Source organism: Pongo abelii, chromosome 16, assembly GCF_028885655.2.
Source record: "Pongo abelii isolate AG06213 chromosome 16, NHGRI_mPonAbe1-v2.0_pri, whole genome shotgun sequence".
Classification (NCBI taxonomy): domain Eukaryota; kingdom Metazoa; phylum Chordata; class Mammalia; order Primates; family Hominidae; genus Pongo; species Pongo abelii.
Genome location: NC_072001.2, coordinates 96696733 through 96722517, shown reverse-complemented (window position 1 = coordinate 96722517; position 25785 = coordinate 96696733). Strand labels below are relative to the sequence as shown.

Below are 25785 nucleotides of genomic sequence, written 5' to 3'. Positions count from 1 at the left end.
TTAAAGGCAAAAATCCAGGCACTGGCCGAGCATTTAAAAGAAAAGATTAAAAAAGAAACACTCGACCTATACATTTTCCAATTAATTCTAAGATAAAAATGAAACTGAGCTGGATTATCATTTCTGTTCTCCATTACTCATTGATTTTCTACTGCTTCAAATTCTGGTAGATTGCTTTATAATGACAAGATTGTCTGCTTATTGGAGCAGCTAGGTACTACAGTAGTGGGTCTCACTACCATAGCCCATCAGAATTATCTGGAACACTGGTCAAAACACAGATTTTGAGCCCCAGTCCCACAGTTTCTGATTCAGTAGGTCTGGGATGTGGTCAGAGAATTTGCATCTCTAACAGATTCCCAAGTGAGGCTGATACTTCCAGTCCGTGGACCACACTTTGAGAACCACTGTACCAGAGTAATGTGCATAAATACAGATATCTTGCCAATCAATAAGATTTAGCCAAGAAGGAATGAATATGTCTGTTGCTGTATCACAACTAAGTAGACACCTGTAATCGGGTAAAACCAAAAAGCACCACACTTACCTTGTTGGTCTGGTTATTTGGAACAATACTTCTCAATCCTTCATGTACACTCACCCCTCGGGAGCTTGTTAGACTGCAGATACCGATCCATGTAAGGGAAGACCCCACGTTTTTCATTTCTCATCCATAATGATGCTGCCAGTCCACAGACCACACTTTTAATAGCAAAAGGCTAAAATAAACCCCATTTAATACAGCTTTTCATTAAGTTACTTACCACTAATTCAGAACAGAAGGCTATTGTTCTTGTAAACAGCTTTTGAAACATGTTTCAGTCCAGAAGCAGGTTTTTTGTCAGTGATATTGGATTTATCAAAAAATAAACTTTTACTCTACAGCTTTGTAGGAGACAAATTCCTCAGAATTGCAGGGAGGAAAGTACTTATTCCTCTCAGTAAGGAAGATGCAGGAAAACAGGATATGGGATAGATGTGGTCTCATTTGCAGCTCTTTGGCCTCGGGGTCTCCTATAGCTTTATTTTGACCTTGCGCTAAGCTTCAGTGATGTTCTTGCTTGTCATCCAGATTTTATACTCCAAAAAGAAAGACTTTGAGTGGGCAGGTTTGCCACGATGTAGAAAAAGCAATCCTATTGGAAAGCGTTTACCCTTAAACAGAAGAGTCACCATTGCCTTCAGCTGGTACGCTACTATGGGCAATGAATAGTAATTAAGCTCAGCTGCCAGTGCAACTGGTTTCAGCATCACCTGCAAGCATTTGTAGAGCTGTTTCTGTCTAAGCAGAGACAGTCCCAAATATGCATATATTGGTTCACTGGTTACATTGGTTCTTTGATTCAACAGTATCAATGTTAATTTCTTGATTTTGATAATTGTACTGTTGTTATGTAGGAAGATGTCCTCATTCATAGGAAATATAAAGTATTTAAGAGAAAAGGGACAACATACTTGCAATTTACTCTCAAATGTTTCATAAAAAATAATGTACTCAAACACATATAGAGTGAAAAAAAGAATTTTTTTAAAAGCAAATGTGTTAAGATTTTCACAACTCGCCAGGCGCAGTGGCTGACGCCTGTAATCCCAGCACTTTGGGAGGCTGAGGCAGGCAGATCATTTGAGGTCAGGAGTTCGAGTCCAGCCTGACCAACATGGTGAAACCCCATCTCTACTAAAAATACAAAAAATCAGCCGGGCGTGGTGGTGCATGTCTGTAATCCCAGCTACTCAGGAGGTTGAGGCAGGAGAATAGCTTGAACCCGGGAGGCGGAGGTTGGTTGCAGTGAGCAGAGATTGTGCCATTGCACTCCAGCCTAAGCAACAGAGTGAGACTCTGTCTTAAAAATTAAAAAAAATAATAATAATAACTACTGGGGAATGTGGATGAAGGATAATCGGAAGTCTTTGGTATTATTCTTACAATTTTTCTGTAAGTCTGGAATTATTTAAAGTACAAAGTAAAATATTTTTAACCATATGTATCAGTGCCTGGCCAGACCAGTTAAACTCAAATCTCTGAGTGGGGACTATATATCAGTGTTTTAAAACTCCCCAAGTATACAGTACAAGGGTTGAGAATCTTTGCTAACCACTCAATGCCTGTTTTTCCCAATATAATTTATTTATGTATGCTCTAGATGCTTGTCAAATAATATACATGCTTCTGACTGTTTCCTTATTCTGGTGTATGTGGCCTACCATCAGCTTTGGTACCAAATGTCTAGTAGCTTTCTGGAGGGAGCTGCTGTGTGAGCATAGAGAGACGGGTGCACATTACCTGAGAGCAGTCCCTTTGTATAGGTACAAGGGAAACGAACACTGAGCTAGAAAAAGGTGTAGATTTGTAGCCGGGCGCGGTGGCTCATGCCTGTAATCCCAGCACTTTGGGAGGCCGAGGCAGGCGGATCACGAGGTCAGGAGATCGACACCATCCTGGCTAATGCAGTGAAACCCCGTCTCTACTAAAAATACAAAAAAAAAAATTAGCCAGGCGTGGTGGCGGGCGCCTGTAGTCCCAGCTACTCGGGAGGCTGAGGCAGGAGAATGGCGTGAACCCGGGAGGCAGAGCTTGCAGTGAGCCGAGATTGCGCCACCACACTCCAGCCTGGGCGACAGAGTGAGACTTCGTTAAAAAAAGAAAAAAAAAAAAGAAAGAAAGAAAAATAAGAAAAAGGTGTAGATTCCAGTTAGAATGGCAATCATTAAAAAGTCAGGAAACAACAGGTGCTGGAGAGGATGTGGAGAAATAGGAACACTTTTACACTGTTGGTGGGACTGTAAACTAGTTCAACCCTTGTGGAAGTCAGTGTGGCGATTCCTCAGGGATCTAGAACTAGAAATTCCATTCGACCCAGCCATCCCATTACTGGGTATATACCCAAAGGACTATAAATCATGCTGCTATAAAGACACATGCACACGTACGTTTATTGCCACATTATTCACAATAGCAAAGACTTGGAACCAACCCAAATGTCCAACAATGATAGACTGGATTACGAAAATGTGGCACATATACACCATGGAATACTATGCAGCCATAAAAAATGATGAGTTCATGTCCTTTGTAGGGACATGGATGAAATTGGAAATCATCATTCTCAGTAAACTATCGCAAGAACAAAAAACCAAACACCGCATATTCTCACTCATAGGTGGGAATTGAACAATGAGAACACATGGACACGGGAAGGGGAACATCACACTTTGGGGACTGTTGTGGGGTGGGGGGAGGGGGGAGGGATAGCATTGGGAGATATACCTAATGCTAGATGACCAGTTGGTGGGTGCAGCGCACCAGCATGGCACATGTATACATATGTAACTTACCTGCACATTGTGCACATGTACCATAAAACCTAAAGTATAATAATAATAATAATAATAAAGAAAAAAAAAAAGAAAAAGGTGTAGATTTGTGTTTCAGATAAAATATTACATTTTAACATATTTGCATATTTATGTGCATATATATTTTTTTTTTTTTCTTTTTTTTGAGATGGAGTCTCGCTCTGTCGCCCAGGCTGGAGTGCAGTGGCATGATCTCAGCTCACTGCAAGCTCCGCCTCCCGGGTTCACGCCAGTCTCCTGCCTCAGCCTCCCGAGTAGCTGGGACTACAGGCACCCACCATCACGCCCGGGTAATTTTTCGTATTTTTAGTAGAGATGGGGTTTCACCGTGTTAGCCAGGATGGTCTCGATCTCCTGATTTTGTGATCCTCCCACCTCGGCCTCCCAAAGTGCTGGGATTACAGGCGTGAGCCACCGCGCCTGGCCGCATACATATTTTATACAGATGTTTCTGCATGTATCTATACTAATATAAAAAGCATACTTTCTGGACTGCTGGGTAATTTTAAGTAAGGAGGGATTCTTTTATTTTTGGTAATAGACTGGGTCTCTCTGCCTGTCCAGGCTCTTCAGAATCACGCTTTTGTTCAGTCTGACTTCCTTGTTCTCCTGTTCTCCCTTAAGCTACCGTTCTACCCAAAACTGGCTAGAAGGCCTTTCTGTTTTCCCTTCCTGTGTAGTAGAGACTTCACTTAAATCATAAACTCAATGTCTTTATATCTCCTCAACCTCACCAGCACAGATCCCCAAGCCTTTACTCAATAGGTAAAGGGAAGCTTCTAGAATTTGGAAAACTTTTTAAACTAATAAAACGTGAATTTTGTGCTTAGCTTTGGCATCAATGAGTCTCAAAATATCACATGAAATTCTGAACTTGTTCTAAGCAGTATGGCCCATTCCTTCAAATAATGAACATTACTGAGTCAATTGGTCAGGAAATGTGTGGGACACTACTCATTAGAGATTTGGTGGGAGCAAAAAGTCATTGCTTTAATATCTCAAAACTATTATCTGAATTTCACAGGTAAAACATAATCATGAGCAACAGCTACTATTCCTTCAAGACACTTCTTACTCGAACGCTCTTCTTTGCTTGCTTTGTCCTAACTGTCCCTAGCTCTTTCTTTCCCCTCTACCCTTCTGATTCTAATACCCCTCACCGTGTGCTCAATCTCTTGCTCTACTGACTCACACTGGATAAGATTCTTCTATTTTAATCTTCATTAATCAGTCTCAAACACAGCTGGCTCCATGCTCAGGTATAGCGGAGGAGGGAAACTCGACTATGTACTAAGAAATTGGAGAGCAGCTTCCATGTGTTGAGTAAAGTTTATGGTCAGACAAAAGAGCATGAGTCTTAATTCATGACCAGGCTGAAAAATGTCCCAGGTTGCTGAAAATTGATTCTGGATGATATTTGGCAAGGTAACTTCTTCAATCATATGTCAAAATGAGTTACTGATGGAAAGCTAAGTGATCAAATCTCAATAAAAAAGCTGGATGGCCCATATTGAATACTGGTTACAGAAGACAAGAAGTGCAGGTATTAGCCAGAGTTTTCTAGAACACTTAAAATTCCGATCCCAGATCTTTTGACCTAAGAAAGTATGATGTATCCATTTTCTCCACCATGCCAGCAGGCTTAATGAATATAGATGGTTCACCTGGGCTCTGAAGTGGCAAACAGCAGTCACCCCTCCACAAAATCAATGAAAGCCGTGCAGAGCCAGACTCCCAACTGCATTTGTCACAAAGAGGCAACCAGCATTCATCGAAGACACCCAGAAATCCCAGCACCTCCTCATTTTTTCTAAGGTAAAGCCAACTTTTCAATGATGTTTTACTTCTTACCATTTAAGAACTTTATAGCACATCTTCTAGTTTCAGGCTTATTATGTACTTAGATTCCACAGCAAATTGGTAGGAGGTTGGGGAGAAGAGAAATTATGCCACAATGGTATTTAACAGAAGACATATCTCTGAGCTATCTGCTGCCTGATTAAAAAAAAAAGATTTTGCCAAGATAATCCATATTTACACTGGAGAGTTTGAAATAACTGTGTTACACCTGTAGATTGAACTAGGCCATCAACAAGCCACATTAACTTGCAGAAAACTGCCCAGGCTCTCACAGTACTCCTACTAGGTTACATGTATCCTCAATGTTTCCTGAGAATACTACAGAATCAAAGTCGTTAAAACCAGTGTCTTTTTTAAATACAGTCATTGCCTTACATACCCTACATGCTGCCTGGGCTCTTATAACCTATAGAGTCACAGATGGGAATTTTCAGCATAAGTGCCAAGAATAGTTTTACTTTTCTATGTGGTCAAAGGGACCCATACAACTGTGATTATTCTCTTTTGCTTGGACCTAAGAAGCTCAAAGCCAAATTTTCAATTCAAGCCTGTGGGCCACCTGTATTGTGATCTTACATATTGCTTTTCTGGTTTGTTTTTTGGTTGGTTGTGATTTTCTATTTACTCCTTAGGGTTGTCTAAGGTAAGGAAGGATTGCTCTTCTGGTTTGTTTTCTTGCTGGTTGTGATTTTTTATTTACTGCTTAGGTTTCTAAGGTAAGGAAGGAAAAAAAGAAAGAAGGGAGGGAAGAATAGAAGTGGGAAGGAAGGAATTTGTTGAAATGAGATTAGACTATTTAAGGACTCACGAATGGACAGTATATCCTTTTCTCCTGCTTGACGTCACTGGAGAACAAAAAGCTTCGATCACTTTCATGGGCACCAAATTCTTCTTAAAGAAATAAAAAAGATTCTTTAACACAAGCTATGTGGCTTATTTTAGCCAAATAGTAATAGCAGGCTTCACCTGCACAAAGGAGAAAAGTGAAAGATAGGTGACCAGGAGAAGGACACTGGCCAAACCAATATAAGAGTTGCTCTCTTCTAAGCAGAACTGTAAAACTCTGCATATTGCATGCTCACAGGACAAGGACCCTTTAGCCCCTTCTGGACCTCCACCACCAGCTCTCACACGAGCCATAAGGAGTGACAGCAAGGGACAGTGCTGCTGTATTAGATGCACTTCCCTGGTGCTGCCCACCCCCACCACTCAAATGGTATATCAAATGCCCCAAGTGTCTCAGCTCCCACCCAGCTGTGTGGCTATCCCTCTGGGACACTCTTTCTCTGTGATATCCTTACAACTTTCAGTGAAAGCAACAGAATCCTAGTAGAGCATAATGAAACATAGATTTAGAAACATATTGGAGTACATGAAACTTTAGTAGGCTCCTGAGAGATATAAACAGAACAAATAGCATGGTTTTTTGCAGAGCCGTGGTTGAGATGGGTAGCAAAATCCCCATGGAATTGGAATAATATCCCTTTGCATGTAGGCTTTCATGGGAATACTCCCACAGTTGTTAGAGTTCTATCCAGATTATAAACCAGTATAATAAATTAAATTTTTAAAAAGAAAGAAACAAGAGCCACAGTCCCTGGGTAGAGCTGATTGCTACCATTTTGTAAAGGCAGCCACAGCTGTAGGATGCCAAAGCCAAGAGGAGAGTTAGACCAACAACAATGCGATTCCCATGGGTCTGCATCTGCTTGTTCCTTCAGCTGGTGTGTTATCTCCCTCCGACAGGAACATAAATAAATGTTGCCTCAGACAGAAACTGCAGCATCAAATATAAAAGCTGTGTATTTGAAATTAATTGCTTTTTGGCACAATTCCCTAAAAAATGACATGCTTTCAGTTGAAGTGCTTCCATGTAAGGCCAATTAAACAAGAGAGGCAACAACTGGGCTGAGGTCAATAAGGGATGTTGGTGATTGTTCAGCAATGAGACGGGCTGTTCTGGTCACCATCTGTGGAAGAAAGCTAGGATGCCGTTTTCAATAGAGGTTGCCAGTTCCTGCAGGAAGCAAGATAACAAATGGAAGGAAACTAGACCTTCAGAAGAAAATGTTCCCTTTCTTCTAGTTCTGTCTTCTTTATTCATTCATCAGGGTCACCTCTATTCTTCCCAAGTCCTAATCCTGGGGAGAATCGGTCATTTGTCATATTGAGAGACCTTGGTGTGAGCATGGTTCTAGGTTTATTCTGCCCAAGAATAGCTGTCACTAAATCGTACTTGATTTTAACAACTTAAAGTATAATTTGCATATCATAAAATTCACTCATTTAGAATATACAATTCAATAATTATAATATCACCACAGTACAGTTTTGGAATATTTTCATCACCCCCGAAAGATGCCTCATGCCCACTTACATTTAGTCAATCGGAGTTCCCACTGCCAGTCTCATACAACCACTAATGTACTTTCTGTGTTTATATATTTATATACAATTTGAGCATTTTATACAAATGGAATTATGCTGGGAAGGCAGGTAACGAACAAGTATCCACTATTCCAGGTAAAGAAAAATTAAGTTTATAAACAAATTCTCCCCTCCTTCCTTTTAGACTTGTAAGGGATTTTTCACATTTAAATCTTTGGTCCATTTGAAATTTATCCACAGTAAAGCTACAACTTTTTTCCAGATGTGACCCAATTGTTTTAGTTTACTTTATGAAATGGACATATTTTTCCTATTGGTTTGAGATGCCACCTTTATTGAATAGTGAATTCCTATACGTTTTTGCTTTTAGTTTCCTATTTCTTTATATTCCATCAATCTCTCTTTATGTGCCATTGCCACATCTTTAAAATTGTTTTTATACCTGGTAGTACTATCCGCACTGTTAGCTCTTATTTTAAAAGTCGATTCTTGCCATTTTTATTCACCTATTTTTTTCACAATGAACTTTATCCTTCGTGGGGAAGACCTTTGTAATGCCACTCAAAATGCAGAAATCATTAATACCACGATATGTTTGTCTACATGAAATTAGGTTCTTCTGAAAGATGAACTAAAACAAATAAAAATCCATAAACGGAGTCAAAGTCAAAAGACAGTGCATCTTTTCAATAAACATTCTGCAACTCATATCATTGATGATGGGCTAATAATGCTGATGTACAAGGAGTTCCTAGAGATAAAAAGACCAACAACTCAACAGAAAATAAGCAAAAATATATTAACGTATAATTCGCAGAACAAGGCTGTTCTTGCCCACCGTTAGACAGCCTCACATTCAGTCTTGCTTTTTATTCTCTGGATGGTGGCCCTAACCAAGATAACTGTAAACAAATTCAACATGCTTTAGGTGAAGGAAGAAAATAGACAATCTCTGCTCTATTTTCAGATAGAAGATATGGTATATGGGGTAGCGGAAGCCCACATACCAAGACCACTAAAGAAATCCACGGATGGTTGTAAACTATGATAGGATCTCAAATGAGGAATTAAGAAAGGGAAGTTATAGACTGGTTTTAGGATAATTATTCATCAAGACCTGGGCAGGGACTGTTCAGAACTTATAAATCAGATGATTTGCTGGAACGAGCAATGGTTCTATCTTTGAAACACATGGATTCCTGCAGAGTTACTGTTAAAACAGTTTTTTTATGCTCTAATCTTAGAACATATGGGTCTGAAGGTACTGGTATTCCAACAACTGGAGTTTTGATAGTTCTGTTGCATGTCATCATTTGAAGCATTTTATCTGTTTTGTGAGTCATAGTGCAGGATTACAGATTGTGATTCCTGTTTTCATTTCTCATGGTTTATATGGCACTTGGATATCCCCCATAACAAATCCATTAGGTATGTACTATAATCTTCATTTTATTGATGAGAAAACTGATGCAACAAGATTTTAAGTATTTTTGTCTACAGTCTCACAGTTACTAAGTAGCAGAACTTGGGTTTTAAACCCATGTTTGTATGTCTCCAAAGCCTGCTTTGAACATTTACTCCACATGCCACTAACACAGGGATTCTTTACTTGGTGTACATGAAATATCTCCAAGATGCTTCATAACTTCTGCAATATTGCATGCTAGTTTTGGAATGTGTGTATTTGTTGGGGGGAAGGGAAATAATCCATTTATCCGTCCAATTCTCAATGGATGGTTAGGTCAACTAACAAAAAAGTCTAAAAAATCTTTGCCCTAGAGAAACTGTCTCCCTAAACTGAGGACAGCTCAGCCCCACCTTAGGGTAGGGAGACGACATCTATTTATTTTAAAAAGCAAAGTGAGCAGAGTGACCTCATTCAGAGCTATTGAATGGGTTGGGTTTCTCATTTGTGGCTCTGCTGGAATAAAATAAAGAGCGGAGGGGAAGCATTCAACGACCTTAGATTGGGAACCAACAGAAAAGAGAATCCATGGGTTCTATCTAACCCGGGAAATTGCCTTGGGAAAGTCATGCAATACATCTGAAAGTCATCCAGTGCCCCTGGCTCTCTAAATCAAGTTCATTTATCCCAGACAGATCCAAAAAGAAAGTGATTTCAACAGAATTAATATATTCTCCATGTGGTTCATGCAAATTTGAAATAAAAATTAGACTTTCTAGTTTCTTCCAAGCAAGGTCTCTCAGAAGTCTGCCTTTTTAAAATGAAAAAAAAGAGAAATTAAATTCATAGTGTAATAGGTGAGTTTGTTTTCTCAAGAACAAGAAAAATTACTTTAACTCATTTGTTCATGTGGCTAAGTTTTTCAAGTACTAATAGAAAAGGAGTTGAGAATTAACAAAAGAGGACGTGATAGCTCTCTCACACACACACACACACACACACACACCCCTCCATGAGCTTCTCCCTCATGGCTTGTTACAAACTATGATCTCCAGAACAAAGCATATAAAATTTCTTGAGAAGAGAGATTATAAAGTAATAGCAATGGCAAAAATATGCTTATAAAGATAAGGATTTAGCATCAAAACTGCCAAGCAGCTCAAAGGATGCTGCCAAAGTGAATTGTCTCTAGTTTGTGAATCGTCTCTATTTTGTGGAACCTGAATATTCTCTAGGTTTCTTTTAAGGCTTCATTTCAGGCTTTTTTTTCTTCTGCTTATCAGAATTGCATCCAACCTGCAGCTGTTATGCACATTTCAGAATAATCGTTTATTTATAATAATGTATTGTTTGTCTAAATGGAGAAGGGAGAGATCAAACTCTTTCCGCCCATCTGGAGCTGGCGAGCAGCTGGATAAAATCAGGGAGTTGATATACTTTGTTCTCTAAGTAGCTCACCACCTTAACACTCCAGCCCAGCCAGAGTTGTTTCCCTGGATGTATGCTGGTCTGTGTCATCTCATCTTCTCCATTATTCTTCAGCTTTCTGGCTGGGGGCTTGGAATTTTCACCTCCTATGAAACAAGTGTCTGAGAATTCATGAGAAGAGACTGCCACACTAGGGCAGAGCATCTTCAACAGTCAGAGACTGAAATTAACCATAAACAGACAGCATGCATGCCTGCAGTCAAATTATTCATATTATAGAGGAAACACAACAGCAATTTTGTGGCTGAAAAAGATTGCTTAGATCACGCCTTGGCAAAACCATTAACAAGAATTAGGAACAAACAAAAAACAAAACGAAACAAACACAGTGCGCTTTATATCCCTCAGGATGTTCAGCTGGTGGTGGGTCACATCTGGACTGTATGCCACCAAGAAACACTGAAACGAGTCTTTGCTAGAGGCTGTCTCTGAGAGCCAAAAGATGAACTAGTAACTTCAGAAATGTGCAAATGTGTATCTAATGTGAGCATTCTAAAGCTTGTCTGAGGAAAAGTACTTAAATCGGATACCTATGTTGTCCCAAGGTTTTATAATATACAGTTGACTCTTGAATAATGTGAAGATAAGGGGTGCAGATCTGCCACACAGGCAAAAACGTGTATACAACTTTTGACTCCCAAAAAACTTGACTATTAGGTTAGTGCAAAAGTAACTGCAGTTTTTGCCATTAAAAGTAATTAAAAGTAATGGCAAAAACTGCAGTTGCTTTTGCACCAACCTAATACTAACAGCCTGCTATTGACTGGAAACCTTACTGATAATATGAACAGTCAATTAACACATACTTCATATGTTGTATGAATTATTTACTGTATTCTTGCAATAAAGTAAGCTAGAGAAAAATAATGTTATTTTTAAATTACAAGAAAGAGAAGATACATTTACTATTCACCAAATGGAAGTGGATCATCATAAAGTTCTTCATCCTCATGGTCTTCACATTTAGCAGGTTGAGGAGGAGGAAGAAGAGGGATTTATCTTGTTCTTTAAGGGGCGGCAGAGGCAGAAGAAAATCCACATATAAGCAGACCTGCATAGTTCAAACCTGTGTTGTTCAAGGGTCAACTGTACAGTTAGTTCATTTATTTTACTGTGCTGTGACATTAATATATGTAATCAAAAAATAGTGACTCTAGATACAGGAAATAGCCCCAAGTTGAGATCATAACCATCCAAATTATTACATTGTTGGTCCATAAATTCCAAGAAGTCCAGGTTTCAACGTCATTTCTTTATGGTCATTACGGCCTTCCAAGTTTGCTTATTCTCACATTTGGTACATGATCTGTGAAGTTACTGGGGCACTCTATTAATCCATTTTCACGCTGCTGATAAAGACATACCTGAGACTGGGTAATTTACTGAGGAAAAGAGGCTTAATGGACTCACAGTTCCACGTAGCTGGGGAGGCCTTACAATCATGGCGGAAGGCATACGGCACATCTTACATGGCAGCAGACAAGAAAGAATGAGAGCCAAGCGAAAGGGGTTTCCCCTTATAAAACAATCAGATGCCACAAGAACAGTACGGGGGAAACCACCCCCATGATTCAATTATCTCCCACCTCGTCCCTCCCACAACATGTGAGAATTATGTGAGCTACAATTCAAGTTGAGATTTGGTGGGGACACAGCCAAACGATATCAGTCACCATAGTTTATAAAATACTTAAGAATCTTAGTTTCAGGGACTACAATCAATACAAATACAACTAGACTTTATATTTCTGGGGAAAAGTGTTAGACTGTCACTCTAAGACTAGCTTACTATCTTTCACCAGTCTGGGAAAAAATGGAAATAAAATCTTAGTACATCATACAGGACTAAGGTCAAATCGAAAATAGATAAGGCCTAATAAGTCCTGAAACTCAGCTTTGATTAAATCCTGGTTATTGGCCAATATCCTGCTTGGCCAACAGAAATATGTTAAATTCTCAATGTGAGAAGATAACGTCATCCAGAGACTCTAAAATGTTTTATAAGCAATGCCTGGCATTCAATGAAATTTACCAAACATGAAAAGAACAAGAACACATGAGCAAAAACAGACAACAGAAATAGACTCAAATGTGAACCAGATATCAAACAATTAGACAAGGACACCAAAAAATCTGTAATTAATATAATTAAGACAATCAAGAAGTAGGTGCAGAATTTTACCTGGGAACTGGTATTTATAAGAAAGAATCAAAGGAATTTCAGAACTGAGAAAATATTGGCTAAAACTAAATTAATTCAGAAGATGAGTTTAACAAAAGAATAAAGAACTAGTATATTCAAATCAAGAGATGAATTACACTGAGTATTAAAATGTATGAGACACAATGGAAAGTTCTAATGTACATGTAATTAAAGAACCAGAAAGATGGAGAAGTATGAAGCAATATTTGAATACATAACACCTAAGAAATTTCTAAAACAAAAATAAGGCATCAAGCCATAGACTCAGGAAACTCCGTTGAAGCCAATCAGGATTAACCTAAAGACAAACAAACCTAGAAACTTTATAGTAAAACAGCTCAAACTGAAGACAAAGACAAAATCCCAAAAGCAGCTGGATTACGCATTTCTATCAAAACCTACAGATATCACCAAACTAAAGGATGAAACTTTAGAATGATCTTTAATGCAGTGAAGGACAAGACGAAGGTTCCCAGTTTTTCAACTGTTCATTAATTCCAAGACTTTTCTTTATGATCATTACGGCCTTCCAGGTTTTTTTGTTGTTGTTATTCAGGTTTTTTGCTTCACATTTTAGGGATGGTTTTAGAAGCTAGAATTATGTAAGTGTCTACCCAAAGAAGCCATGATGAGTACAAATACAAACAGGTATTGTTACCAGCCAATACAATAATATGAAAAGGAAATACATTTTAAGAATTTGAAAGATTTCTATTTATTCGCCTTATTTAGATGCTGTTAATCTATTGGCAAAATATTATGGCCAATTACAGAGAATAAGATTAATATACAAAACTTCATACTCTTCCTAAACACCACTAACTGAATAATAACAAAATTTCTGTGGAACTTGACAAGCTTTGATGAGTTATATTTCTTCTGCAAAATTAATCTTATTTTTGGCATTTTCATATCATTGATATGAAACAGCAAAGGCCAAAAATAACTTAAGATTAATTTTGCAGAAGAAATACAAAGCATAGGAATATGATATTAATACATACTACAAAGCATAGTGATTAATATTAATGCATGTAGTATAAATAAATATAATATGAAAAAAATAGTACTTGCTATAGTTTGGATATTTGACCCCTCCAAACCTCATATTGAAATCTGATCCACAATGGTGGAGGTGGGGCCTATTGGGAGGTGTTTGGATCATGGGGCAAATCCCACGTAAATGGCTTGCTGCCATTCTTACAATAGTCAGTTCTCGCTCTATTCATCTTCATGACAGCTCATTGTTAAAAAATATCTTAGCATCTTCCACCTTTCTTGTACACACCAGCTTGATTTCACCTTCCCCATGTGTGGAACCAGCCTGTAGCCCTTAACAGAAGCAGACACTGGTGCCATGTTTCTTGTATAGCAGGGGTGTCCAATCTTTTGGCTTCCCTGGGCCACACTGGAAGAAGGATTGTCTTGGGCCATACAGGAAATACACTAATGATTGCTAATGAGTTTTTAAAAATTGCAAAAAAAAAAAACTCATAATGTTTTAAGAAAGCTTATGAATTTCTGTTGGGCTGCATTCAAAGCCATCCTGAGCTGCACGTGGCCTGCAGGCTGCAGGCTGGTCAAGCTTGCTGTACAGCCTGCAGAACTGTAATACAAATAAACCTCTTTTTTTAATAAATTAAATTACTCAGCCTTAAGTGTTCCTTAGCAACACTAAATGGACTATGAAAGTACTAAAAGTAATTCATAAGAATTAAAATCTTCTATGTATTTACTGTTTTTAGCATTTTGATTATTTTATGGTTAGAGATGGTTTTCTTAGAGTTTATCCTTCTTGGTGTTTGTTGAACTTCTCAGACTTGTGAGTTGCTCTTTTTCATCAAATTTGGAAAATTCTTGGCCATTATCTCTTCAAATTCTTTTTGTCCTAATGTCTCCCCTATTCTTCCTGGACCCCAAGTACAATCCTATTAAACAGCTTATTTTTGTCCCATGGGTCACCAATGCACTCTCTTTTTTTTTCAGCAAGTTTCTCTCCATGTGCTATGCTTTATAGTTTCTGTTGCTACATCTTTAAGTCCATCGGTTTTTTCACATAATCCAATCTGCTGTTAATGTCATCAATATTCCCCAGTTTGCGCATTGTGTTATCTTTTTCTTTAAATTTCAGGCATACTATAACTTTTTAAAAACTCCTTGCCTGCTAATTCCAACATATCTTCTATCCCAGCCTTTTCCTGTTTGTCAGGTTTTTCTTCTGGTTGTAGCTCACATTTTCTTATTTCTTCCCATATCTAGTAATTTTTCTTTGTATACTAGACATTGTATATGTTATATAGTTGAGAACCTAATTTTTTGTGTGTTCCATTAAAGAATGTTAAGGTTTATTCTGGCAGGTAATTGACTGGAAGATAAGCTTGATCTTGCCATGGCTTATTGTTAGTACTTCTTAGTATAGGTCCAGAGTAACTCTTATTCTAAAATAAGGTGTAACCCTACTCAAAGACAGAGTTTTTGGCATCTCAGCTAAATGTGTGGCTGAGATGCCCAAAGCTGCCTGATCAGAAATTTAACATCTCTCAAAACTGAATGATATCTAAAATACTAGTTCAGCTTGTGGTGCCCCTGCAGCATTTCTCTGCCACAACTGAAGAAATTGCATGCTGTACCAGTATAGTTTAGTATTAAGCCAAGGGTTAAGGGGTACCTATGCAGATTTATAAAATTCCTTCTCTGAATATATGTTTTCTCCAGTACCATAATCTGTACATTTCAGCCTTGCAGCATCCCCAAACTCTGATCTCTGTTTCTTCTACCCAGAAGGACAGTTACTTTCTGCTTGTTCCAATTCCCTGTGCAATTGTTTGGAACAAGCATGAGCCAGAAATCCAGGGTGAATGTTGAGCTCTCCTTGAGTATTTCCATTTGCTCAAGGATCAAAGCCTTGCACTACCTATTGTTCAATATCTGAAACCAGTTGCTTCGAATATTTAATCCAGTTCTATAATTGTTTATAGCAGGAGATTACCCTATAACTATCACTCCATCAAGGAAGGAACAGGTAGTCTATCTAATTCTTTTAGCCTCTTCCACATTTCAGTTTTACATTTATCTTTGTCTCTCTATTGTCCTCTCCATTGCATCTATTCATCCTTGCTTTCCTCATAATTTATCTTTTATTCTTAAATGGTTTTTGTCTTTTTCTTCCATTTCCTTTCTGAGCTCTACCAACTTTTGTCTTATACCTCCCTGTTTTTTATTTTTTCTACTCTGAGTCATGTATGCTTTCACATATGCAATTGCTCATTTAACGATATTTAATTCATAAACAGTATTTGTTACAATGTTCTTCATTTTCATGACTTTTTGGCAACATTTTAATATGCTAAAGGTTTTGATACTACTTTACATTTTCTTATAATAACTTTACACAGGTGCTGGTTTCTTATGTTTGTATTATTATTATTATTATCGGATTTTTGCAATACCAGGAATGTGGACATTCACAACACCAGGAAATTCCATGTGGAGAGGAGTTTTAGAAGTAGGGAAAGGGAGGGAAAGTGGTTTCATAATTCAGAGGTCAGAATTGCTATATTCAGTTTCTACAGTGAAAAACAGGGTTTTTCTCCCTCTTTTTTCCCCCTCTTTTTTTCCCTTATTCTGGAAAACTATTTTGTTTCAGTATGTTCTTTATCTGAAATAGGAAGCCTAAAGAGACACCATCAGCCTCAAGGTAACAGTAATTCCCCAAAAGAGGGACTTACCAGACTTCCACTTCCTTTTGACTTCCCAGTGACTCTGATCCACTAGATTACAGATATCTTCTTAGGATTTGCCAACCACAGTGGGACCTTTTTCTACTAGAGGTAAAATAATTAATGTGGGGAGTTATGGTTTCTGCTTGAACATGTAAATAGCCTGGAAGTCATCACCTCCATCCTTACAAGGGAAATCTGAACAAACTAAAAATCAAAGACTTTTCTTGGACCCACCAAGAGAATTGAGGTCATGGGGCAAACCAACTCCCAAATATAGAGACAGGTACATGCAGAAAGATATAGCAACGAATATCTACTTACTTGGAGCAGAAGCTTCTAGAGACATAAACTGGTATAAACACTTAAATGGTGACTTTGATGAATTTCTGGAGGCTAAGTGTTTACTAGCATGAGATTGAGAAGGAGCTCCCACACTTTTGTGGTCCTTCTCTTCAGTAGTTCCACTAGGTTGACATCGTATGTATCTCAAAAATATGTCCTCATGGCTCTTTAAGTGGAGTGGAAGAACAGCCAGTGTAAAATATGCCAGCTGTTTCTAAAGGAAAAAAAAAGCCCACTTGCCAGGAAAAAGAAGATGGCCAGCACTCAATTCTGAACCCTTATTCCAGAAAGAGAAGAGAAATTCTTCCAGCTCAAGTCTCCAGCTTTCCTATGTCACCTAAGGCAGTAGAAAACACACTAGTTCACAGAGATTAGAGTTCAAATAAATAGATTAGGAATATTGCAGCCAGAAAGGTAGGAGGGACAAGGAGACAAAAGCTACACCACTGGAGAAACACTGGCGAAGATCACAGCCTCAAACACTGAGGTAATAGAAGGCTGAGACTTAATCAGAAGATTATACAGGGGGCCAGTGTAATAACTGTGCTTGCAGCTGTAAGAACTGCAGGAGAAAAATGTTCTTTAAGGAATAGTACATAGAAAAACCCGAAATCAGGAAGTGAAACAAAAACAAGGATGCTAGAGGAGATTGAAATGTTTGGTACCTACATCTATGAGCAACACTAAACACAACCCAACTCCTAACCAGAATAACCTAAGTCCTCAATTTACCTGTTTCGCCATTACTCAATATAAAAAAGCAGAAGACCTGCCAGAAGAAGAACATACACAATCTGAAAAGATAAAGCAAACATTAGAATAAGACATATGACACAGGTGTTGGAATTATCAGACAGAGCATTTAAAATAACTATGAATAATATGTTAAGAGTGCTAATGGTAAAAGTAGCCTAAGCAAAAGCTTTAAGAAAAAATCAAAATGAAATGCTAGAAATAAAAAAACACAATAACAAAAATGAAGAATACTAATATACACTAATTATAGGCTCATTAGTATACTTAGCACAACTGAGGAAAGAATAGATAAACTTGTTGACAGGCCAGTAGAAACTTCTTGAACCAAAATAAAAATAAAAGACTGGAAATTTAAAAATAGAACAGAATATCCAAGAACTGTGGGACAATTTCCAAAGATGTAACATACACATAATTAGAATGCCAGAAGGTAAAGAAAGTAAGAGCAAAGAAGAAAAAATATTTGATGTAATATTGGCCGACAATTTGCCAAAGTTAATAACAGATATTACTTAGGTAATGTTGAAAGAAAAAAAAAATCAACTCAGAATTCAAACCTAATAACTAGGAACATTAACCTTCAAAAGTAAAGGAAAAATAATTTCTCAGGCAAACAAAAACTGAGGGAATTCATTAACGGGAGAACTTCCCTGCCGAAAATTTAATAAATATAAAAAGAAGTTTTTCAGTGATAAGGAAAATAATATAGGGCAGAAACTTAGATCAACATAAAGAGTATCTATGAAATATATGAAGGCAAAGTAAAATCTTTATTTTCCTATTCTCAAATAAGCTAAAAGATAACTGTTTAAAGCAAACATATTAACAGTTTTAAAAGAAGTATAATTGCTATCCTAAGAGAGGAGATAAAATAGAATAGATAAAATACTTAGGATAGAGTATAATTGCTTTCCTAAGAGAGGAGATAAAATAGAGAGGAGATAAAATAAAAAATACTCAATAAGACTAGAAAGGATAGAAAAAGTCAGAATAAAATAAATAAATGATAAATGTAATAAATAAAAGGTCCAAAGATGGTAGATATCAATGTAACTATAGCTATAATCACTTTAAATGTGAATGGACTAAATATACCAAATAAAATACAAAGATTGTCAGGGTAAATATTTTTTTAAAGACCCAATTCTTATGTTGTCTACAAGAAACTCACTTTAAGTACAAAGCCTCTAATAGACTAAAGTAAAAGAATGGAGAAACATATACCATGCTAACACTAATCAAGAGAAAGCTTGGCAGATTATTAATTTTAGACAAAGCAAACTTCAAGGTAAAGAAGATTATAAAGCATAAAAAAAGGCATAACTTAGTAATAAAAGAGTTGGTTCTTTAAGACATAATTTTAAATGTATAAGCACCTATCAAAAGAGTATCCAAATGCATGAGACAAAAACTGATAGAACTGCAATGAGAAATAGACAAATCCACTACACTTTCAGTAATGGTTAGTCAATAAGGGCATAAATGGTTTGAACAGCATTATCAATCAATTGAAACTAATAAACATTTATAGGGTACTCCAGCAACAGCAGAATACACATTCTTCTCAGGTTCACAAGAACATTCACCAAGATAAACCACATTCTAGCCCGTAAAACACAATGAATTTTTAAAAATATAAATTATATGAAGAATGCTCTCAGAACACAATAAAAATCAATAACAGAATGATAGCTAAAACATTCCCAACTGTTTGGATCAAACAACACTTCTAATAACATGGGGGTCAAAGAAGAACTCTCAAGAGAAATTTAAAAATATTTTGAACTAAATGAAAATGGAAAGAAAATTTATGGAATGCAGTGAAAGCTGTGCTTACAGGAAAATGCATGGCACTCAATGTATATACTAGAAAAGAAGAAATTCAGTAACCTAAGCTCCTCCCTTAGTAAACTAGAGGAAGAAGAGCCCATTATACCTAAAGTAAGCAGGAAAGAAGGAAATAATAAAAACTATAACAGAAATCAATAAAATTATAAACAAGAAAATAATAGAGAAAGCAATAAAATCAAAGACTCATTCTTTAAAAAGATAAATAGCATTGAAAAACCTTTTGCCAGACTGACCAAGAAAAAAAGGAGAAGTCACAAATTGTCAGTATCAGAAATGAGAGAGCATTCATCACTACCAATCCCGTGGATATTCGAGGAATAAGAAAGAAATACTACCAATAACTCAACGCACACATATTTGATAACTTAAATGAAATGGACCAACCCTTTGAAAGATACAAACTACCAAGTTACAAAAGGAGAAAGAGCTAACTTAAATAATCCTACATCTATTAATGAAATTGAATCAACAATTTAAAACATTTCTAAAAACAAGGAATCTGGCCCAACTTGTTTTACTGGTGAATTCTACCAAATATTTAAAGAAGAAATCATACCAATCTCTTTCAGTAAACAGAAACGGTGTTAAATTGCTGTAACTTATAATAAAATATTTCCTTAAGTAAAATGTATTTAATACTGTATAAGAGTTGTCAAATAAGCATTAGTATACAAATTTAAGATAACAGAAACTTGTTCAAATTCAAGTTGAGTGCAGGAAACATCTCTACTTCTCAGAGACAAGTTGGGGAGTCTTTGCATGGTTTCCTGGATGGCCTATCTCGCTTTCACTGCAGCTGAATGCAAGAAAAGGATCACGAGAGAGGTGAGTGGTGCACTGGAGGAAAAAGTCAGGTTCTCCATTTAATGTGTTTGCACAGCAAGGCAAGATAAATAAACTCCTCAGTTGTCTACAAAAGGAAGCTAAGAGAGTTATGGAAGAAATCTGAAGATTTTTAATAATTATCTACAGGGAAATTATGAAATGTTCTTACTTTATGATAAAGATGTATACTGAGTCTGAGAGACTATCCTCAAATTTGGGAATTAAGCAAATTTTATGAAGAATTGATCAGTGATAGTTTGATTAGTGGGGAAACCTAACAGTTTCTTCTTACTATTATTTTTACTATTACTACTCTAAAAATATATATCAATGTGGTATTGTTTAATGTTTCTGTGCTGGATATTTAATGAAATGATATGATTCATTTTTAAAAGAGAGTACTACTTGAATTATGAAAAAAGGAATAACTAAAATTGAATGAGGATGTCTAATAAGTACTGGATGTGAAGTTGAGCATAAAAATATGACATCACCAAAGAAACTCAATTATATGTTGGCAGCATACTATAATTGTGAGCAAAATGCCAAAAAGGAAATTTATAACTCCTAAAGTGAGATAATCACATCAAAGATTTTAAAATACTGACAATGCTTTTATGACATTCCCTCATTCATTAGCCTAGAGTTCAGTGAAGTTTTACATTTTTGAAATAGCATCGAATCTCTTAAATATTTTTTTGTTTGTTTTCATGAAAACAATATAGGAATATTGGCCAGGCACGGTGGTTCACACCTGTAATCCCAGCATTTTGGGAGGCTGAGGCAGGTGGATCACCTGAGGTCAGGAATTGGAGACCAGCCTGGCCAACATGGAGAAACCTCACCTCTGCTAAAAATACAAAAATTAGTTGGGCATGATGGCACACACCTGTAATCCCAACTACTCGGGAGGCTGAGGCCCAAGAATTGCTTGAACCCAGGAGGTGGATGTTGCAGAGAGCTGAAATTGCGCCACTGCACTCCAGCCTGGGTGACAGAGCGAGACTTTGTCTCAAAAAAAAAAAAGAATATAGGGAATATTGTACCAGATATTATTAAGAGACTTCCAGACATTTCATTGCTTAATACTTTCTTTCTTCAAGTAACAGACAATGAGTATAAATAAAGAAATGATATAAAATGTTATATATCATAATTACCTGGGGATATTTTTCTACAAGTTCTTGCTCCTTATCTCCACTCCACAAAGAAAGAAAGAGAGGGAGGGAGGGAGAAAGGAAGGGAGGAGGAAAGAAGGAGGAAAGGGATGGATGGAGGAAGAGAAAGAAGGGAGGAAGGGAGGAAGGAAGGGAGGGAGGAAGGGAGGGAGGAAAGTAGCTCCTCTGGGTATTTCTGAAAATCCCTCAAGCACTATCATTATCAAAAAGAAAACACTGGGATGGGAGCATGTTGAAATATTAAGTAACCCAAGGAACACAGGGCAAAGCCAGACCAGCAGCCAGTAGGCAAGGACCACCCAGAGCCAGAGGAGAAACAGGGTGGTATTGGAGCGCCAGGAAAGGGCTGGAGAGGGGCAGCAGACACGCCAGTTGAGAGATAAAGGGAATCTGGAAACACGGGCAACACCTGCTTCAGACAAGGGGCTCCCTATTCTTCTCCTTCTCCAGCATAAACCAATGACTCTGACCTCCCTGAGCACAACTAGTAGTTGAATTAACAGGAGCTAGTAGTTGAATTAACAGGAACTATGTGCTATGACAAAGAGAACACGGTTAACTTTTGGAAGGGGACCAAACCCAACTGAGTGGGAGGTGGGTGTCAATGCTGTCATTACGAGGCACACAGACAAACCGAGGGTGTCAGATGCAAATGTGCAGGTTTACGAAGGAGCTTAAAATTCCAACAAGCAAAGACTAGATGCACTAACTGGACATCAATCAAGGAAAGCAGAAGTCTCAGAGTTTCTGAAGTCTGTGCTATGGGAGAATACTCAGAAGATTCTTCTCCATGACTCCAGATGGCAGGGGCAATATTTATGAAGGACCAGGAGGCAGGTTTGGCCTTAACATAGAGACAGCCCTTCTAACAGGTAAAGATGGAACTGCACAAATTAAACCAGAACATGTTCAGAGAGTACACGGCTACTTGGTGGGAATGTTGAAGAAGGAATCGAAGCATAAGATTTAGATGCCAAGGCATTCCTTGCCCTTACTGGGATACCCTGACTTTATATCAGAGGCAGAATACCACAGTGAGTGAAAATCAGCTTGTTCAAATCCTGGTTCCACCACTCAGCCCAGGAGATCCGGGCTAACTACTTTCAGCTTCAGTTTCATCTGTTTAAAGGAAATAGTGACAGTACTTATCTCACAGGGTTGTGAGCTTCTTTAAATAAGATGATAAATATCTCCTGCTTACCTTGAGCCTAGCACTGTCAGAACCTAATAATGTTTGCTATTACTATTATTTAGAAATAAATGAAGGCAATATGAAGCAATTCAGTTTGTCTGCATCATGCAGATACAGGCAATGCTGGGAAGATTCAACCGACGTTCCGTGAGTTTCTCCCATGTGTGGACGTGGTGCAGTTAGAGAGAAAGAAAATCCCCAACTACAGTACCATATGGTATGCACTCTGGAAGTGAGGAAAACACATCAGTCAGTAATCAATTTGAAGGAATGATTGCCAAGTTTATCCCTGTAAACAATAACTGCAGTTGCTCAGTGTCTGTAGGGGATTGATTTCAGGACCCTCTGCAGATACAAAAACCCACACATACTCAAGCTTCAGAGTTGGCTCCACAAAATCCATGTATCACAAAAAGTCAGCCCTTCATATCCGCAGGTTGTGCACTGAGGGAATACTACTATATAATCTGCTGTTGGTTGCAGATGCAAAACTCCCAGATACAAAGGGCTGGCTCTATTGATTGAAAAACATCTCTTTATAAATGGCCTGTGCAGTTCAAACACGTTGTTCAAGGGTCTACTTTATTTGCAAGAGGAGCTGAAATAGAAAAGTGCCATTTTAAAAATAAGCGTACAGAAGTATAATCTTGAAAGAAAATTTGTGACACCCTTACAAAGAGAAGTCATACATTAGATCTATAGATAAGGAGAGCCAGGCAGAGAAGGATGGACCTGCCCCAGATATGACAGCATGTCAGCAATAGAGGGCACATGAAAACTTGTAACCAGAGGCAGTGGGGCATGGTGGGGAAAACTGCACAACTTGGACCTGCACAAATGTATGCTGGACTCACTTCTGCCACTAAGTATCATTGTTTCTCAAGGAAATTGCCAGGAAACTCCAGGCTATCTCAATTACTCTCTTGGAGTCTTCGTTCCATCCACTACGACATAAAATGGTACCACTGGATGGCCTCCAGGGTCTCTTCTGGCTCTGTACCCATAAAACCATAAACCACAACAAATCACCGTTACGTTTCCAATTTTACAGGAATCTAACATTTTGAGGAACAACCTATACAACTCCAGCAAAAGAAGCACATTTCTTTTTGTCTCTGGCATACATGGTTGGCATCAACCCAGAAACATCATGAGCAAAAATGCATGCAAAATTAAATCATTCTGACTTGGGAAAAAAAGATTATAGAAATACCCTAAAAGGAGAAAAAAAGGGGCAGTAGCTGCTTCTGGATGCTGGGTAAAGGGGTTTAAACACATCCCCTGAATCCTTGTCAATTGCCTATAATTACAGAATAATTTTTGCATTATTTATACCTTCCCTTTTCAAATGCATAATCAATTCTGTAATTTTGGCTGAATGAGCAGTCAAAATCCAATTCAAATTTAATTATTATAAATAAAGATGCCAGAAAGAGGGGCTATTTAAAAAAAAAAAAACACTAATACAGTATCACCCTATGCTTAGCTTCCTTTACCATTTTTGACACTTCAAGTATAACTGGTGGGGGAAGCATGCTGTGCCGTGATAGCTCTCTGGTCCCTTTAATAACTGGGATCACACCAATAATGAGGGCCAGTGAACCCTGAAATAAGCCTCACCAAAGCAGGAAGGTGGTCAGTGATTTGATTCTTCTGGAAACATTAGGAGATACATCTCTGATATGAATTAGAAGTGCCTTTACTGTTTGGGCACTGGTTGGTGCTGCCTTTGGAGTGATGTGACTTGTATCTGAGTCCTTATTTTAACATTTACCACCTCTGTTGATGCAAAAGCCAGTTAACCTCTCTGCACCTAGAATAATTAAACTGCAAAATCAGAATAATAATTCAGGCTTCATAAAGTTGTCGTGAATAATAAATGAGGATTTACACCAAAATGCTTGGATAAATCAGCTTGTAAAATTAAAATGCTGCTATGATTTTGCCTAAATTAATTTTAGGATTTTGCATTCCTAATAGTATGCAAAGAAGCCCAATGCCCTGACTTCATTTCAAATTTCAGTTCAGAGGCTTATTTTATCGTTGATTCCAAAGATTGCTGTGAACATCTTGTTTGAACTTTCTAGAAATGAGTTCTGTTGGTTTCACTTGAGTTTCAACTCTACCTATGTGGTACTGGGAAGGTCACTTAAGATTCTTAATTTATTCAAATGAAAATGTGAGAGTTGGAGCCGGTAATCTGCAAGGTCCTTTCCAGCATTAATTCTTGCGATATCATGTAATCCCATAAATTACCTGGGTCATGAGATGTCATTTCTCCATTTGCTTTCTTCCTTGTTGCTACCATCAATCAACTAAATGAGGTCTCTCCATTTGTTCTGAAAGTAAGGGGGTCAAAATCTTAGTTACAATGCAAATGTACAATATTAGGTTGGCAGGATTGTTCAGAAGAGGGCATCTGTTGAAAAAGATGGAGGAAGTGTAACAAAATATGTTAATAGAAACAAAATGTAGACAAATGTACAGATCGTAAGAGAAAGACAAAGCTGCAGACATAAGAAACAATTGGCATAATTTCAACTCCTGGTGGTAGAAGGGACACCTAGCACACAATGAGGTTTTGATCAAGTAGCCTTAAGATTTCCCAGTGGCCCAGACACTCCTACCCTCACCTTTTGATGGTAATATTATAAAAGGTGTGAACTGCATGAAAATGAAAGAATCAGCATTGTAGAGACATTTGTCACATGGCTCGTCTACCTCGGAGGAGTCCAGAAATCATGCCACGCAAAGAATGAGCTCATGAGGGAAAGAATCTGTGTTTTGTATAAAATTATTGAATCGAGATTGCACATGACCAAGAGCAGACCTGCTCTTTCTTCCTCTGGTTCCATGGCCACAGGTGTATAAAGAATCCCTTATCTGCCCCTATCTGTGTGCTCATGTTCCTGCTGTCTTGTTACCAGTGATTTCACTGCCTGGAGGTGCCCTGGGCTGAGAAAGTGAAAAGGCAGAATCTCGTGGCAATCCAGGGTGGCCACTGCATAGATGTCCTCTCTGCCTTTGCTGTCACCCATGACAGTAGACACTTAGTATGCCGAAATGTCACATTATTTTTTAAAAAGTGAACTCAATTAGCCCTGGATCCCCAGTTTTGCTGAGGGCAAAATCGAAACCAAAATGAAACCCTCCTTACTCAAGAATTTAAAGTATCAGCCCTTTCCAGTTCAAACAATCTCATTCTTAGTAATCAGTTC

At 37.8% G+C, this 25785-nt stretch overlaps 1 long non-coding RNA gene across 1 annotated transcript in view; it reads right to left on the bottom strand.

Annotated features, from left to right (window-relative positions):
* Positions 1 to 25785, bottom strand: part of LOC129050207 (uncharacterized) — a 138349-nt gene that overhangs the window by 26753 nt on the left and 85811 nt on the right. Inside the window, exon 5 of the long non-coding RNA XR_008513792.1 lies at positions 24824 to 24906. This is a non-coding gene — a long non-coding RNA (uncharacterized LOC129050207). The remainder of the gene's footprint in view (positions 1 to 24823; positions 24907 to 25785) is intronic.